The following is an 18,943-nucleotide window of genomic DNA, read 5'->3' as shown; positions in this document are numbered from 1 at the left end:
AGAAAAATTCATACAGGTTTAAAACAACATGAGGATGAGAAAATGATGACAGAATTTTCATTTTTGGGTGAACTATCCCTTTAAATAACCAAAAAGAGAAAACAAAAATGAACGGGATGAGGTAAATAAATTACAGGACAATATAGTTTGTTTATGTGTACACACACGCACACGTACACGTGCACACATGTTACTGTAGAGTAATGGATCACCCATTAGAGTGATATATGATCATAACTGATGACATTTCTCTATTGACATTCTCTCTCTCTCTCTCTCACACACACACACACCGAAAAAAAAGAGAGAGAGAGAGAAACATGGAAAGCCAGCCGTCACACTAGTAGAAAAGCCTGCAGGGCACTTACAGTATTTGAGCTCCCACAGGCATCAGCCCTCAACCCGTCTATCTGTACACCCGTCTGTCTCCCTACACCAACTGTCTTTCAAACTCACTACCCTTCTGTCTGCTCATTGCTCTTCTTCTCCTGGGGCTGTCACTAATAAAACTTTTTAAATCTAACTGTCCAACATTTATTTTGTTACGATGTCTGCACCTTGTGGGGATATTACCAAAATCTCATGAATCTTATTACGTATAAACTAAAATGTATCGCTATAGTAGAAAAAAAATAGTTTTAATACTACACAGTCCTACCAAAAAACTACACAGTATAAAAATCCAAGACAAATTGTTCATATTGTAATGCCTATTTTTGTGATAGTCCAGTGAATCGAATACCTGGTTTACAGGTTTACAGCGACTTAGAGTGCATTCAACCTATACATTTTCATTAGTCCAATATGACTGTTTTGACTGCTCTCTTTTCATTCTGAATGTGATGGATTAGATGAAATTACTCACAACAAACAGCATAATAAATCTGACAGAAGTTCAAAAAGCTTCACAGTATGTAAGAGCTCAAAACAAAAGACTCCAATATTATGAAACACATAGTTTTAGCTGAACAATATCCAACACACCTGTGACCGCACATCATTCACACAATTGAATGCTAGTTTATTGCTGCAAGTTGCAACGTTTCACATTGCACTCTTTAATAACAAGTTCTTCCTTGTCTTGACTTGTTTAGGACACATCCCGCTTTGTATTTCCGCATTACGCTGTGTTTTTTGGTCGCTCTCATGTGTAAATAACCTAAAGGAGTCCTGCCCGCTAATAGCCGTGCAAATATATCTACCGCGTTATAAACGGCATACTATACTGCGAGACTTTCTCACCATCTATCTAAACAACCAGGCGTGATAATTACAGCATTGCTGGAATGCAGAACACTATCTAGGGAAGTTTAACTCAATGTTAACGTCCAACACGTACACCCGCAGACGCACCTGTTGCGTCTCCCGTGCCGCATCACTTCCGCGTGTTTGCTTTAAGCGCCGTTTCCAGGCCTCTAAACGGGTCTTTAAAAAAGCCTCCACGGACGCGGAGGCAAATAAATAGAGGACCACACCGGCAGTCCAATGAGTCCCATTCACAGAGGCCGTGTTTGGGTTGGCTGGCTGGAAGAGGCGTGATTTACAATGGATCAACACAGCCGGCCGGCCCGGGGACGCGCAGGGCGGCCCCCGCTGTGTCATTGGGGGTCAGACGGTAAAGATGTGAGTCGACTGTGATAAAACAATCCATGTTGTACTGGGTTGTCGCCGTCGGCTGTTTGTTTTGACCGCAGACTCTCCATATCACGGGTTTCGGAGAGGTTCATGGTCCGCTGAGCAGTATCTTTGATCTGCTTGGCTCTCTGACAAACATTCCCTGCCCCGTTAATCCTCATTAATGACAGGGTTAGATTCCATCTTTTCATCATACAACTAAGAGAGAGAGAGAGGAAGGAATGGGTGCTGGGAGGGAGGGGGTTAAAATAAGCAAAAGAGTCTGGATGCAAAACGTAAATTGCTCCCAAATGCCACACATCGGTTGGTCTCTGAATTAATGGGACCCGAGATCCTTTCTGTCCATCTGAAAGTGTGGAAGTCGGCATGTGTCTGTAAACTAGCTCCCAGTGAGGTGAAATCAGTCATAAAATGTGCCAAAGGCTTCTTTCTCAGAGAAAGAAAGTTGTTGGATGTTGTCAAACAGCTGAAAATAGCAAGATGCTGTACATAGAAGAAAGCGGATTAAGAAACAGCAGCATCAACATTTTGCACGTCTACAAGAAAGAGATGAAAAGAAAGCAAGCAAGAAACGTCCAGTCAGCAGGTTGTAGACGACCGACAGGCACATTTGGGGTTTATTCCACAAAAGCTTCACTTGGGATCTTTGTGTGAATCGGGTGTGAGGGGACTCTAATAAAAGCCATAATGTTGTGGCAGCCGACTGGGAAAGCTCAGATCCCCGAACAAAAGACCCGCTGCCGTTCCGAGACCCTCCGAACATCCTGACGCCTCTTCAGAGCCCACCACGGACACACGCAGGTCTCTTTTCTCTTTATGAAGCCCATTCAGCATACAAAACCACAGGTTCCTATGTTGCATTTGTAGTCTGAGACCCGCTTTTATTCAGCCTTTATTTACACTTGGATTACCCACGTTGAAGAACAGAATGGGATTTTCGGGAGTGCCAAATTTACGTCACATTTAAAGACGGGGAATTTCATTCTAATGGAAAGTATGAAATATAAGAAAAAAAGTGTTCATGGTTAAAATTTATGTTTTTGAAACCTGCCAGAAGCCATCATGTTGTCAACTGCAAATATTGTTAAAGATTACTAAACAAAAATGGAAAAATTTATGTAAAAAAAGTTTTATAAGGAAAGAAAAGGATTATGGAAATTTTTGGCCTGAATTTTATGGTTTGGCCGGCAAAAAACGCATGCCTGATTACTTATAAAAGTCATAGCACAACTCACAATAAACAGCACTCTTTAAAATAAAGAGGCTACATGATGCCATAAACAAACATTTTTGGCTTTATGGTTCCATAAAGAAGCATTAATGCTACGTACACCAAAAGCGGGGCATCGCATTACTCGCTCTAGATTACTCGCGGGATTTAACTTTGTGCATATGCAACTTTTTCGCTCGAGTTGAATATTTTCAACTTGGGCAAAGACGCGTTTGAGGCGAATAGCGCGTGTTTTTGCGGTAAACGCGCCGCCCATATCGCGTCATTCGCATCGCCCCATGCGAGGACGAGTCTGAACGCGTCTTAGCATTGACTTTGTATGTAATCTACTCACGCAAATCGTTGAACTCGCGTCTGGTGTAAACCCACAGTAACATCTGAAGAACCTTTCTGTTTCCAGCGCTATCTCATGACATTTCGAACATATTTTATGAGGTGGCTAATTCGCACGATCACATTCATACATTTTTGTAAGTTGGGAAGGGGTTAGTTTTGGGGTTCCGCTATTGTTTTTTATGATAATCGTATGTTTTTGTACAAAATCATACGAATTAGCAAACTCGTAAAATATGTCTGTTTCATTAAAAGGGGAAAATGTTTTTTTTCAGATGATAAGAAGTTAAGAAGAAGAAAAAAGGTTCTTTTATACAATAACTATACAATATCTTCTATGGCATCGCTGTGATGAGACTTTTACAACACCTTTATTCTTAAGAGTGTGTAGTATTTTTTTAAAGGTGAAGTGTGTAAATTTTAGCAGCATCTAGTGGTGAGGTTATGAATTGCAACCAACTGCATAGTCCACTGCTCACCCCTCGCTTTTGAAACGCATAGAGAAACTACGGTAGCAGTCACTTAAAAAACATGTAATCGTCAGAGACAACTTAAAGTTTGTCCGTTAAGGGCTTCTGTAGAAACATGGCGGCCCAAAATGGCGACTTCCATGTAAGGGGACCCTCAGTGTATGTAGATAAAAACATCTTATTCTAAGGTACCGGTTCATTATAAAAAGGTCTTTATACACCCCTGATAATATAGTTTTGTATATTATTTTGCATTTCTGTCAAGAGATCCTTTTAAAAATTACACACTGCACCTTTAAGTAGTAACAAGACATTAAAATGCATAAAAAAAAAAAAAATTTTATAGACCCAAAACACAGAACATGCTCATCTGGAATCATAACACATGCATTGAGTCTCAGTGTTACCAGGTCAGAGCTCTAGATTACTTGCACTCTTGCCAATTGCCCTCGAAAATCTTGTTTAAGAGAAATCCTCTTTTAACCCAAACACCCCATTTCCCTCACTCTCACCGTCAGACCTCTTCCCAGGGCTCCCCAGATCCGCACCCTATCGCTGCGTTAAATGACTCTATTGAAGTCCTGTTTGCTCAAGTGGGCCCGGCCAATTATCTCCCAGATTTCAGAGCTTTTAATTGCACCAATTAAAGCTGCTGTAAGGAGCAGGGCAGCAGGGTCAGTTACCCGTCTAGCGTGTGTGTGTGTGAGACTAAACTGTGGGGAAATTGTGTTGCAATTGCTGCGAGAACAAGAAAACATGTGAGAGGAGAAAATTAGAGTGTTTTACAGAAAGCATGGCCATATGTGTGTGAGTGTGTGTGTGTGTGTGTTTGTAGGCTCAAGCAGGATTTACGCAGCTATTATAGCAGTCTATTACCAGCATTCTGCTCGCGGCCTCACAATCTCCTTATAGCTCACCCACTAAAGCCTCAATGCGTCCAAATGTGCAGTGCAGAACGGCCGATTCGCACCCGAATTCCTTGCCGTCTATTTAGTCCCTCTCTGTCAGATAATCAGACTTAAAACACGTTGTTGAAATAAGACTGGGTTACAAATGCATAAAATATCACTTGTTTGCTTTGCAGCTTTATTCACACATACACATCTGAAGGCTCTCTGTACATCATTCTCTGAAACAAAAGTTTATGATGAAATATTGCTGCTGCTTCAGGTCAAGCCTAGAGTTGCAGAACTGTTTATAAAGTGCAAGAAAATGAGCCAACATGTTGTCTTTTGGTTTAGATTGATAATAAATCCTACATGCATAGGGCAGGTATACTTTATAATAACGTTTCATTATTGCAATTTGCTTTATTTCTACATATACAAATACATTTTTCACCTTTTGAATTATCAACAGATAATGTATTATGAACAAACATATATTAACAATGAACAATCGAAATGCCATTAAAAAGTTATAATTATTATCAAATATTAACAAATTCACCGCAAAGATAAAAATGTTATTTAGCATTTTGTATTGTTTCCTGTATAAATAAATTTAGAAAATTATAAAGATTCAAAGATATCTTGTTTCATGAATAAAATTGCTTAAAACAAGAAAATATCTGCCAGTGGGTTAAGAAAAAATAACGTAAAGTTCAAAGTTTATTTTTCTTACTTCACTGGCACATTTTGTTTTGTTTTAAACAAAATTGACATACATTCACTTAATATGTTTTAAGAAAGCATGACTTAATATCTTTACTTTGCTTCTCAAGTAAGCGTATCTTAATCTGAGAATTTTAGGTATTATAATGGAAAACAAGACAAAATTAGTAAGAAATATTTTTTTGCAATATTAAACCTTATTGTAAAGTGTCTCACTTTTTTTAAGTCATTTAATGTGAAATGAACCAAAACATTTCTAACCGAAACAGGGTTTAAATTAATCCAGGATCAGGCCTTAATTATATTAGAACATTTAAGTAGTTTTTACAAACATACCTTACAAAAACAATCCTGGTGTGCATCTTGATACAAAATAATGGCATTGATATATTTTAAAGGGGACATTTCACAAGACTTTTTTAAGATGTCAAATAAATCTTTGGCGTCCCCACAGTACATATGTGAAGTTTTAGCTCAAAATAACGCACAGATGATTTATTATACCATGTTAAAGTGTGTGGTTTTTGGGTGTGTCCTTTAAAATGCAAATGAGCTGATGAAATGCAAACACTGATCACCATAATTATATTGTGCTGTCAATTATTTCTCTCTCTCTCTCTCTCTCTCTCTCTCTCTCTCTGTACTAAATGGCAGTGCTGTAATTGCATAGTGCAGATTAAGGAGCAGTATTATTATAGTAAGATCCCCTTCTGACATCACAAGGGGAGCCAAATTTCAATTATTATTTTTCACATGTTGCAGAGAATGATTTACCAAAACTAAGTTACTGGGTTGCTCCTTTTCAAGTTTTCTAGGTTGATAGAAGCCCAATTATTGCACTTAAACATGGAAAAAGTCAGATTTTTAAATTATGCCCCCTTTAAGATACGTCAGTGCAAGATGTTTTAAATGAAGGCAGCATGAGATGCATGTTAGTCTGAAACTAGGATAAACCCTGTCTGGGAAACTGACCCCTTAATGTTTTAGTTTCTGCTAAATCGCAGGGAGAAAATGTATGCATTTTTGGATTTAGTGCCTCAAACAATGAAGTTTAGCAAAAGACTGACTTTAATAAAATAAAGCTTGAGTGAAACCAAGACATTGAAAGTTGTGCCCTGCAGATCTTATGGGTATACCTATAGACTGAAATTATTTCTGTCTGTGGGCCAAAATCTAGAGACTAGTATAGACATGAATGTTTTCATGATCGATAATTGCCTAGATATAGATATATATGTCAACACACACACACAGACCCACACACACCAACATGCAAACACTTGCTCAATACTATGCTAACATTTATGTTTAAGAGGAATGTGCCAGAGCAAATTTACACCTGCTATAAAGATACGTTTTTGGATCACAAGTGGATTGGAGAAAGAGAGAGACGCATGTCCGTTCACACTTGGTGTTTTAATCCACTTCTTTTGATCGCTTCTGTTCTGATGACTTCGAGAAAAGTACAGGTAAAAATTGATAGGATTCACAGCCCGTTTACACTTGTCTTAGCGTCGCCCACTTGCTTTTTCATCGATCAGATCGCATCTTAATAATAGCAGGTGTAAATTGGGCCTAAGCTTTAGCAGAGTTCAATTAGTGCTTAAAACCATCAGTACGATGGACATCATCTATTCCCACAGCCTTCAACAGTCCTCAGAAACCCTGCTGAGCTACCAACCATCCCTGCTGCCCAGGCCACAGTCAGAAACGTACCATCCCAATTTTGCACATCATTATCTAACAGCAAGGGGGAGAGATTCACATGCTTGTCTTGTATCTAGTAACACTTCAAATCTTAAGCAGGACTTCACAGCCCCCGTATGACACAGTAAAGCGATTGAAAGCGCACATGAAATAATATCTACAGGTCAAAATCTATTCTCTCTCCTGGAAAGCTCTTTAAATCTCGACACACATAAGCCTGTGGCACAACTGATTCATGTAGGGGAATAACCCTTAATTCTGCTAAAGAGCCGATGGGGAATCTTCTTCTCACACCCAGAGGTGAATACAAACACACACTCGCAAATTAACAGCTGGCAAAAAGTCACATACAGCTGTGTTTACACTGGGGCGACGCCATACTGCACTGACAATACATCACAGAGCAGAGCGACACTATGTATGTATTATTTTATTGTAACATTCACCTACACTGTTTTTACAGAAACTCTCACTTTTCGTTAAATGTGGGCATGAAACAATAAGGCCGGAAACATGCGATTTCGACTTAATGAACGTTCTTGTTAGTGCTGTCGTAGCAAACCTCAGTGCCGAAGGGGGCAGTAGAGATAAGCACGAAGTATAGTCTATTTTTTACGTGTACTGGAACGTACGCACATGCTCGGTCCACAGCTCACCTCTCGCTTTTGAAACACATAGAGAAGCTACGGCAGTCACCACAGGACAAACACGTCATTGTCAAAGACAACTTGGTAAACAAAGTTTGTCCGTTAAGGGCTTCTGTAGAAACATAGCGGCACAAAATGGCCACTTTATACTGCCCTATAAAGGCAAATAGCAGTAACTTCGTTTTTGGTCGAAAATTAGTTATTGATATTTTTGGGACATTCAAGACCTCCTTAATCATGTGGATAAGTATCGGAGTCAATTTTGTTGTTTTTTCGAGAAAATAAAAATCAAGAAGAAAATAACTTTATTCGGATGAACTGGTAAAATGTTTTCAACACTTATAAATGCAACACACACTTGTATCGAATGATAAATTGAACCCTGAAACATAACTCAGTGCCATGTAAAATTTAGCTTGTATGGCTGTAAACGTCTGCGTTCACATAGTTTCATGCTCGCATATGTTATATGTTACAAATTACTTTTCCTCAGTATGTTTTGAGGCAAAGTAACTTGTACGAAAGGAAAAATGGCAACAGTGCATCCGACAGCTGTTCCTTGGCACTTGATGGACTTTGAGCTTGGTACACATCTGTTTGCAGTGAAACTCGCCTGTCTAATTTTAGCATTCCTCACGATCTGTTTCTGCTGATCGCCGTCTCTGTGCCTGGACAGGACGCCGATACGCCAGCCTGCGTGTGACTGACAGACGCCGACGCGTATCCAAATCCACAGCCCAGGTGATGAAGCTAAACATACGGACGGACACGCCCGTTCTCACCGAGACATGATGTCGATACGCCGTGGCCTTCGTGGAGAGAAAGGCAGAAGACCAGACATTTCACAACACTTCACCGCCTGGACCTTTAATCAATGCACATCGCCTCCAATTCTGACGGCTGTGTTGAAATAGTGGCCTAGTTTAGAGAGCGCACACCAGGTGTTGGAGCTTCTTTTGAAAATCTGAACACAGTCACACCGTCTCTGATTACAAACTAGAAAACATCTGCAATTCGGGAGCCCCAGTTCTTAAAAATAAGTACAGTTCAATGAGAAATTTGTTTCCTAGAAGGTCACCTGCATTAAGAGTCTGAAAGTGAGCGCACATTCACCAAGGCACAAATTCAAATTGTTTTACCTATACAATCAACATTTATTTGACTCTTAATGCATTTTATCTTAATGTGTCATTTTCCCATTTGTTTCTATAAAAAAAAATTCTAAGAAATTTTAGGAGAAACATCTGAGATTAAGGGGCTGTTTACACCTGATATTAAGATGTGTTTTCTTCGATCGGGTCACAAGTGGATGACACTAAATACAGGTGTAAATGGGGTGTAAAACGTTTTGGACTCATCCACCTTCAGAGGTAGCCGAAAACACATTGGGGTGAATGTGGGTTGAACAGCCACAAAACAGCGCCTACTCTCCACCTATAGATCTAAAGGCTTTCATTGATAAAACTAAAGCGGCTGCTCTCCGCCTCTTTCATTTTTGTTTTATTTGCAAGCGTTTGAAAGTCACGTGAACATTTCATCAATTGCTCTGAAAGCTCTTACACAAAATGTACAAATCTCTATGCAGCATGTTTACTAACAACACAAGTAGCGGACTCTGACATAATATTAGTTTGCGTTTCCCCACAGACCATCCCACAAGCGGACGAAAGCGGACAAAAGAGATGAATTAAAACACCAGGTGTAAACGTAAATGTGTTTCTCTCGTCCACTTGTGATCCGATCGACCAGAACGCATCTTAATGCGAGTTGAACAAATTCTTAAATTTAACACAACTTAGAGCTTCATGACATTTCTGCACCATTAAATTTTCCTCTGGGATACCCAAAACTGCTGATGTACATGTCGTCATAATACTGGGAAAGAAAAATATTCACTTACATTCATATGTGACTTTTGACCTTGAAAATGAGGCATCACTTTGCAGGCTCCATTAGTTTGGTTTTGGCAGAGCCATGTGCACGTAATAGCCTGATGTAGGGTCTATGCAAGCATGTGGACTAAAGAAAATGTAATATTCATTAATTTACCTAATAAACAAGTATGTTAACCTATGTTTACCGCACCATATCAATAATTTGTTGTTTGTTTGCATTTACAAGCTAAGAGACTATTCAGTATCTTTAGGTCAAAATGATTTTCTGCAGCAAAGTGTCTCCCAGAGGATTTCTTTATAGTTACCAAACTCAAAAACCAAAACAAGACAGCAACCGTAACCCTAACAGTGGATCAGGTAGTCAGGCAGTGGGCACGCCATCAGTCACCAAAAGGCCCCAAAAAGCAGACCAACAAAAGACTTTGAGGCCTGTAGTGTTGTCAGAGATAGATAAAGGTGACATGTGTTAGGAGATGAGTGAGGTCTCTGCTGTTGTGCGGTTGTGAGCAGGTGGTGTTACTGTTAGCACTTAAAAGAAAGAGTCCAAACTTCTGAAAAGGACCTGGTGGGATGTATTGTCAGGAAACAACAAAGAACAACCGCACGGCAAACACACAGATGCAGCATCGCTTTGTGTCTGATATATACGATGGTGTGATGCACGTTGCGCTGTGAGGGAAACATGAAAAGATGCATTCAGATTTGCGTGTCTGAAATGACAAAGACGGACAGAAAAAGACAAAGCGAGAGCCAAAGTGTGTGTGGTGTGGATGTATATATATATGTGTGTGTGAGAGAGAGACGCGTGCTCGGGCAAGAGAGGCAGGTTGGCTTGTGCAGGTGGGCTGTTGACGGTTTTATCTCTCTGAATCAGTTTTTGAGAGTTTTCCCAGAGCCTTGGCCACAAAAACACGACTGGTGTCTGCAGCTTCTCATTCCACCCCAGAACTCAAACATTTCATTAAATGAATCAATGTCTTAATCAACCCAACCCCGCCGTTACATTTTAGATAACAGATAGACGCACGTTAAAGAGAGACACGAGAGGGGAAAACCCTGGTATGAAAGCCGTGCTCTGACCCCGTTTCCTTCGAGAAAAAGGACTTTTGGCGTGCGTTTCCACGATGTCTTGATCAAGGCTGTAAACATAGCCGTAGTCTTTCTAAACAAATTAACAAAAGACAAAAACGCTTTTCCATACACATCCTCTAGATATTTACGGCCCCATGCAAAGCTCGTCTTCACGTGCATGTTCGACTGTTATGTGAACGATCAAATCCAGCCACGGATGCAACGAGGAGGCCTGTCTGCTGTTAGCTAGCAGAAAGACGACTCTCGGAGTACCCGGATTTTCCTGTCGAAAAGGAGGAGGGGAAGTTACGATTTCGACAGGAAGACGAATCAACTGAACGCCAGGGTCAACCAATGAAAGCGGAGGAATCAGTGGACCCTCTTAACCTTAGATAAAAGCTCAATTGGCCTAAAAGCAGCAGTTAGTAAGAAGACATTGTGTCTCGCATATACGTGCACACGAGTGCGTACGTTACATCTGATGTACATCCTCTACTTTGAGAATGACCAGAGAGATTTCTTGGCTTATACATTTAACACAACCTGGCATATCAATTTACAGCCGCCCGCAGCCAGAAATGGTAATTCGAAACACGAACAAATGCATATCACTTAAATCTGCACATATACAGTCATGGGGGGACAGAAATGGTCACAAACAAATGAGTTATAAGGGCTACACATGGAATGAAACCCGCAGCCAGCGTTTATACACACAACAGGAGATATTGCTTCCCACTGTCTGTTCCACTGTTTCGACTGATAAAAGCTCTTCAGCATCTTAATCTTCATGTGTTTGGTTAAACGACACCTGTTTATATTTTTGTGGTTAGAAACTATTTTGGCCGAGTCACGGGGAGACAAGAATTTCTTGCCTTATCGTTCCGGAGGCACGGAAAAGGTAGCTATACAAACACACACAAAAATTTTAAACCTGTTGAGATGCAATAAAACAAGACAAATGTATGATACTCAAAGATAACAGAGGCACTTAAAAGTTTGCATACACATTGCAAGTTTGACTGCATAAATAATCAAAGCATTAGCCTACATTTGAAGCAGAGAAATGCAAAGATACTTTTGCAAAAAAACTGCTTTTCACTGCCTCTGTTTAGTTTGACTACGAAATGTATTTACTTTTAAATGTAGGGTATTTACACTTTGGTTTACATAGTATTTAATGAGTTTATTTATGATAACATTCAAACAAAATAGAGGCATTGAAAGTTTTGCATGCAAAAGATGAACATTTAAAGTAATGTTATAAAAACCTTTCAGCGCAAAACGTTGACCTATATCCACTTCACAGAAAAAACGTGGAAATTTGAGAGATTATACTGAGAAAAGTGCAGTACGTTTTGCTGGACAGAAAAACTAACTTATAGGAGGCGCATTTTAATGCATGAGAAATCTTTTTCATTGACAAAGAGACGGCTACTTTTATAAAGTCACAGACTGTCAATCATTTTTCAGCTTCGACCAATTACAAGCAGAAGTATTTTTGCAAGGAAATCCTGGCACAGATAAAATCAATTAAAACATTTGACCTAAATTCAAAAGATTTGTCCTACATCTCTCGGCTCGGAGATTAAAGGCCGGTAAGTAGTGTACATTTTTGTAATGTATTTTTATAAACTTGAATCCTCGAAGAGTGAGTAGGCTTATTGTTACCAAACCTACACACAGACTTTAGAAAAAACTATACGATTAACGGTATATTCGCGTCCTTTATGTCCAAAAGTCGAAAGAAAAAATAAGAACTCAAGAAAAGGCATTGGGCAACGTTGGTAGAAACGTTTAAATAAATAGTCTTTATGAAAATTGCGCGTTTCTCAAACAAGAACAAAGTTTTTTTGCGCGTTTTGCATGTTATGAAACTATCCAGTGCGCAAAAGCGCGCGGCTTCACCAACAAACATGATCTCCAAGCAACTTTTACATATGATATAGTAGGAGAACTTCTTACTTGTTTGCTGATCTTCAGTCGATCTATCCGTTCAGCGCAGGTCTCCAAAAGTTACTCTAAAGTCCCACAACTGGAGTCCCGAGAGTCCTGGTCTTCTGCGCGATGTTCGTTGGCTTTTTTGCACCGCACACAAAGTAGGAGTTACTTCAGCAAATGTGTAACAATTCCACCTCTAAACGTAAATTGGCACGTGTGTTTCCCGTGTTTATCTCTCTTTCATGCGCTTGCACACTGAGGGACGCACTTTGTGAGCAATCCGGGGCTTCTCAATTTCCAAAAAAAGTTCGGTTTAAATTTTTGAAAGTTTCAATCACTTACCGAGATACATTGAGCAGTGGCATCACAATGCAACAGGTGTCAATTAAACGTTTGATCGTTTGACAAGGGCACAAACTCAAGGCGCGCGCCCCGCTCGCAATGCGCAACAGGAGCGACAAAAGCCTTTTCCTCCTTATTACAGAAATTAGTCGTGGACAAAAGAGCCTGGAGTCAATCAGTTCACATCATATAAGAGATGCATTCAGTCTTGTCTTGTAACACAAAACTTCAAAAACTTTCTTTCTTTCTTTACTCCAGCCTTTGAATTTAATCCTCTCGTGCCGTTTGCGGAGGAAATTTGGAAAGCTTTTCAAACTCTCCCCCTCTTTTCTTTCCAGAGGCAAAATGTGTCACTGCACTTTTCTTAAGCTAAACCCTGGTGCTTAAAGAAAGCACTATAAAAGCAGACGACGATGAAACTCGGTTTCAGTCCGCAGGCAGGGGGGTGAGAGACTGAATGAGTTTTGACTAGTTTGTACATTGCCTACTCGTGGGCCTGCCCTCCCCATCTCTCCAGTTTAGAAACAGGGGAGGGAAAGAAAGCACAGTGATCCACGAGCCCGACGGGAGCGCGCGTGTTCATTTTACGAACACTTGGACTAGTGTCCCGTCTCAAGAGCAAAACCACTGCTCATATTAGTCAGCCAATAAACTTGTAGTAATTAGCTATTATAAGAGTGATAAACTGTATGGGACAGGCCTGGTCATGCTTTGAAAATGTAATCAAAACAGTTCTTTTGAAACAATATTAAATACTACAGATAAAGATAGAGATGGTTAGACAGGCAGACTGATATGAGTTTTTTCTATCTGTTAATCACTTATACATTATATTTATTTATTAAAGTTGTAAACATTTATACTTAAAAACTTAGACCACAGTATTAAGTAAATCTTACTGTACTTTTTTAGCAATAACCCATATTGTTTAACAACATGATTATGAATGACAACAGAGAGAGACATACAGATAGGGAAAACAGGTGAAACTAGAGACAGACAGATGAGCTTTAAAGCAATAAGTTGTAAGTATCATGTAACAACATGGTTTGAATAACACAAACGATAGACAGACGGACAAGAGAAACAGGGGAACCACAGTCAGTCAGTCAGACAGAAGAATTCTATAGCAATAAACTGTAAGTATACATTTAACAACTTGGTCTTGAATGACACAAAAGACAGACAGACAGACAGACAGACAGACAGACAGACAGGTTGGGGGATAGACAAACAGACAGACAGACAGACAGACAGACAAATTGGTAGGGGGATAGACAAACAATCAAACAGGCAGACAGACAGGCAGACACAGACAGACAGACAGACAGACAGACAGACAGACAGACTTTTATAGCAATAATCTGTAAGTTTCATGTAACATCATGGTTTGAATAACACAAAAGTCAGACAGATGAGTTTTTAAGCCATAAACTGTAAGTCTCATTTAACAAAATGGTCTTGCATAATCCAAAAGTTAGACAGACAGATAAGGGAAACAGGGGAACCACAGTCAGACAGACAGACAGACAGACAGACTAATTTTATAGCAATAAACTGTATATACATTTAACAAACATGGTTTTGAATGACACAAAAGACAGACAGGTAGGTAGGGGGTAGACATAGAGACAGACAGACTATTATAGCATAAACTGTAAGTATCATTTAACATGGTCTTGAATGACACAAAAGACAGGTAGACAGTAGTTTTGTAGTCAAGACCACTTAAACCGAGACCAAGTCATGACCAAGACAGGCCGAGACAAGACCAAGACTTTAAAGGGTCGAGACCAAATCAGGACCAAGACCGAGACAAGACCAAGACTTTAAAGGGTCGAGACCAAGTAAAGACCAAGACTTTAAAGGGTCGAGACCAAGTAAGGACCAAGACCAAGACTTTAAAGGGTCGAGACCAAGTAAGGACCAAGACCAAGACAGGCCGAGACCGAGACAAGACCAAGACTTTAAAGGGTCGAGACCAAATCAGGACCAAGACTGGCCAAGACCGAGACAAGACCAAGACTTTAAAGGGCCGAGACCAAGTAAAGACCAAGACCAAGACTTTAAAGGGTCAAGACCAAGTAAGGACCAAGACCAAAACAGGCCGAGATCGAGACAAGACCAAGACCAGTGCTATATTAAAACACTTATAATAAAATGTGAAATATGCATATGATTAGGCACTTCGTGTGTGTGTGTGTGTGTGTGGAGAATTTGATAAAATAATCAAAGGCATTGCAGATATGTGGGAATTTATCTTTGTCTATAAGCAAATACAATTTAACAAACACTAAAGAGCTAAAATCAAATTAACCATTTATTCTGAACTGTCTTTCCATTGATTGACATTCACTTAACACAATGCAGGTTAGTAATAAAATTAGAAAAACTGTCATTGGGAGAAACTTAAACAATGCTTAAACAATGCCAACATCATATGCCTGAATAAACTGCATAAAATTAATGATAAAAAATTAATTTGTGATGTGCCATCAGTTGTGGTCTTGACCGGTCTTGAAATAAAATTCAGAGTCCTCTTTGTCTGAGATCGAGACAAGACCGAGTAAATATGCGGTCGATTCCAAGACAAGACCAAGACCTTTACAAAGTGGTCTTCAGACCGGTCTCAAGAACTACAACACTAGTAGACAGACAGACAGACTATTATTAAAAAGACAGACAGACAGACAGACAGGTAGGTAGAGACAGGTAGGTGGGTAGACAGACATTATTTTATTGCAATAAACTGTATCAGTTAACATGGCCTTGAATAACACAAAATACTGATAGATACAGAAAGACAGACAGGCAGACAGACAGACTAGATAAATAGATAGATAGACAGATTATTATAGCATAAACTGTAAGTATCATTTAACATGGTCTTGAATGACACAAAAAAGACAGACAGACAGGTAGGTGGGTAGACGAACAGGCAGACAAGACTTTTATAGCAATAAACTGTAAGTACAATTTAACATGGTGTTGAATGATATGACACGACAGATAGACAGACAATCATTTGACAACATGGTTTTAAATGACAAAACCCCTAAACACTGTTGTCATTTACATCAGAGCTTTTTAATGCTAAACTACCAGCCAAGTCTCACCAAATTTCGTTATATAGTCACCTATTTTTTTATTCTTTTTTCGTGATATTATAACGAATTCCTGTGTTCGTGTAATTATCACGTATTGGTTACTCAACTGTTTTGTCCTATTTTCTTACCATTGTCGATTCGGTTTAGGGTTAGATTTACTTAAAATGACATCCCTACCCAAACCCAACTCTAACCCCAAAGCCAGCCGACATAAAAAAAATAAATCAGAAAAAATAGTAAAAACCAATATATAAAGTGACATTCTAATGCCAGCACCAAATCGAACCCTAAACCGAAGTGACAATGGTTCAAAAATAGGAAAAAGCAGTTGAGTAACCAATACGTGATAATCACCCGAAAACAGGAATTCGTTATACGATCACGAAAAAACGCGGAAATTCGTGATAATATCACAAAAAAAGAATAAAAAAATGTGACTATATCACAAAACTTTGTGAGGCTGGGTAGAAACTACATACAGAATGCAACAGATAAGCAAATGCATCTCTCTCTCTGATACTGTTGGCTCTGAGCTTTGGTGGGCCACAGTCACATATGGAGCGTCTGGACCAACGGTAGATGACAATGGAAGACAAACACGCGGTAGAGTCGTATCGGGTTTCCACATGTGAAGATATTGCTTTAACGAGCGTAGAGGCCAGCGGGTCAGAGCCGACTCCATTTCTCCAGAACCAACATTTTGAGGAGTCACAGCTCACATATGGGCCTGATCTACCGCTGCGTGCCCACCTCTGACATCTGGAGCTTTCTGCCGGCAGAGAGTGTGAAAGATTCTGACAAAAGTATCGATAACATCTCAATTTGCAGAGGCTTTTCCCACCCCAATTGAAAGAAGAATGAATCGTTTTTAAGTGTCTGTGATGTTGAAACACCCTGGCGTTATAAAAGACCTTCTAAAGTTTCATTATGTATGGACGAAGCAACCCGTATCGCCATGGAGACGGCCGACTGACTGACACTGGGAATGCGAGGCCTTTGAACCGGCTCCCACGGCAGATCAAATCTAAGCACGTCAAAATGGCCGCGATAGAGACGAGCTGGAAACGCGATGCAGCTCTTTTCTGACAAACATCCCCGCGACCCACTCCTGTCCATAATCAAAGCCAGCTTCAGTCCTCGGGCTCTGACTTGCATCCAAAACTCTTCTCAGAATTGCTCCATTCATTACCTGTTTGCAAAATGAGACCGAGCTTGTCTTATTCATCGAAAAATCACTTCTCCAGAATCTATATTGTTTCGCAGGAGCGGCATCTGTTGCTCTTTGCATTTGATTGGGACTGACAGACATTCTTTTGACTGATATTCTCCTGCCGTTTCATCAACTGCTGTTTGAAGCTCCAGGTAAGATCGTCCTCCAGGAACCTGTCAGAGCTTGTAAAGGCCCTTACATGTCTGTTTCTTTCTTCTGCGTTGTATGTGCCTGCGTGCGCTTAATAATGGCCTTGTAATTAGTTGTTCCACGCTCCACAAGACTGTTAATTTCAGCGATGACACTTCTAGACCCAGTGATTTACAGTACAGGTAAATCCCAGCGGAGGCCGTGCCTGTAATTTGTTGATACGTTCTCCAAATCCGAACTTTCTGACTCTGTCGTTTCATTCAAGCTATCATTAGTGCTGTTTGCCAAGGTCAGGATTTCAACAAACACCTACCATCAAACATAAAAATTTGGCTTGCGCTATACAGATTTAGTGGTTTGGGAGAAACGGGGAGTTATTTTATTAAGCAATCAGAACAACCATTATACAAAAGGTTAAAAACGTATCCTACATTTAGCAACACGAATATTATAAAAACTTGCATGTGGGCTTTTCCGACTCGTACCCTAAACGTTCTCCACAAACGTTTCCCTATGCACAGTCACGTAGTTAGATCTATGTTTGTTAAAGCAAACTTTGCTTATGATAATGCCATTTCCAAGTAAATTGTCCACCACGAAACCCAGACAATGTGCAGCATTCACGTCAGCGTCGAAGGCTTGTTTTCTTAACGACCTTCGCGTAGTCGGTAGTCCCTGCCTCTCCGTCCTATGGACACGGCGTTTATTTTAGGCGCTCGCTGTTCTGTATTTCAATCTCTCTCCTTGCTTTTTGCAATCAGTGTGCTTTTGGCCGCTACGGCTGAAACCACATCGTTTCCACACCCACACACGGACCTCTTATCCTCGGTGCCTCTCAGAAAAAACACATGCTGAAGTATTTCTATATATACATGCACTTTAAACAGAGAGAGAGAGACCTCTGCATGCCACTCCTGTTTGGATACAGGGCATTATGGGATAGAGACGGATGCCAATCATCGACCCCGCTTATCCACGGGGATCCAGGAACAGCGTGATGATTCCCAACAGAACGGATTTGTCACTCGAACAATTCAATTCCGGGCTACGCAAATTTTGTGATTTCTGGACCGGTCTCGGCACATACAAGGTAAGACGTTCCCAGGGGGGAAATTCCCTTCGAAATTGACATTTAACTGGTGGCTTAAGCAGTGGTCATATTCTGTGTTTAGCAAACACAGGCTTGGCATGGTAGGCTTTGCCAGCGATTTTCCCTTGAGCTAGCAAGCGATGGGATCTTTCAAATCAGCCAAGTCGCTACATGAAATACTGTGTACCGCGAGCAAGTTGTATATCGTAAAGTGAGGAGTATAAACTTGAACAGGAACTCTGCTGGGTGGCCTAAGTGGTGATGCGTAATTTGCAATAAATCCGGTCGTGGGGGGTTTGTACATAAAAGCTGGAGAAAAAAACATCTCAACGGGCCATCTGTGGTCCTTTTCTTATGGGCTGATCGATATCAGACAGGTTTTCTTCCGTCTCTACAGGACGGCTGAAAGAGGTGAGGAGAGACGTTCAGAAGAGCACGGGAGGCCCCGCTGAACAATGGGACGCCACTGCAACAATGAAACAGATTTGAGACTCACAGAGC

The 18,943-nt window shown here is 40.3% G+C and overlaps 1 protein-coding gene and 1 long non-coding RNA gene across 2 annotated transcripts in view; one reads left to right on the top strand and one right to left on the bottom strand.

The window, feature by feature from the left end:
- wnt5b (wingless-type MMTV integration site family, member 5b) overlaps positions 1 to 13,353 on the bottom strand; it is an 87,428-nt gene extending 74,075 nt beyond the window's left edge. The window contains exon 1 of the mRNA XM_055190250.2: positions 12,568 to 13,353. The gene's annotated coding sequence lies outside the window, so the exon portion shown is untranslated. The remainder of the gene's footprint in view (positions 1 to 12,567) is intronic.
- A 3,894-nt stretch (positions 13,354 to 17,247) lies between these two features.
- On the top strand, positions 17,248 to 18,943 carry LOC129432698 (uncharacterized). The gene is made up of 2 exons (XR_008640228.2): positions 17,248 to 18,442; positions 18,840 to 18,943. It is a non-coding gene; the product is annotated as an uncharacterized lncRNA (long non-coding RNA).

The sequence above is a fragment of the Misgurnus anguillicaudatus genome, chromosome 1, assembly GCF_027580225.2.
Source record: "Misgurnus anguillicaudatus chromosome 1, ASM2758022v2, whole genome shotgun sequence".
NCBI classification, from domain to species: Eukaryota; Metazoa; Chordata; class Actinopteri; order Cypriniformes; family Cobitidae; genus Misgurnus; species Misgurnus anguillicaudatus.
This window is presented reverse-complemented; position numbering and strand designations above follow the sequence as displayed.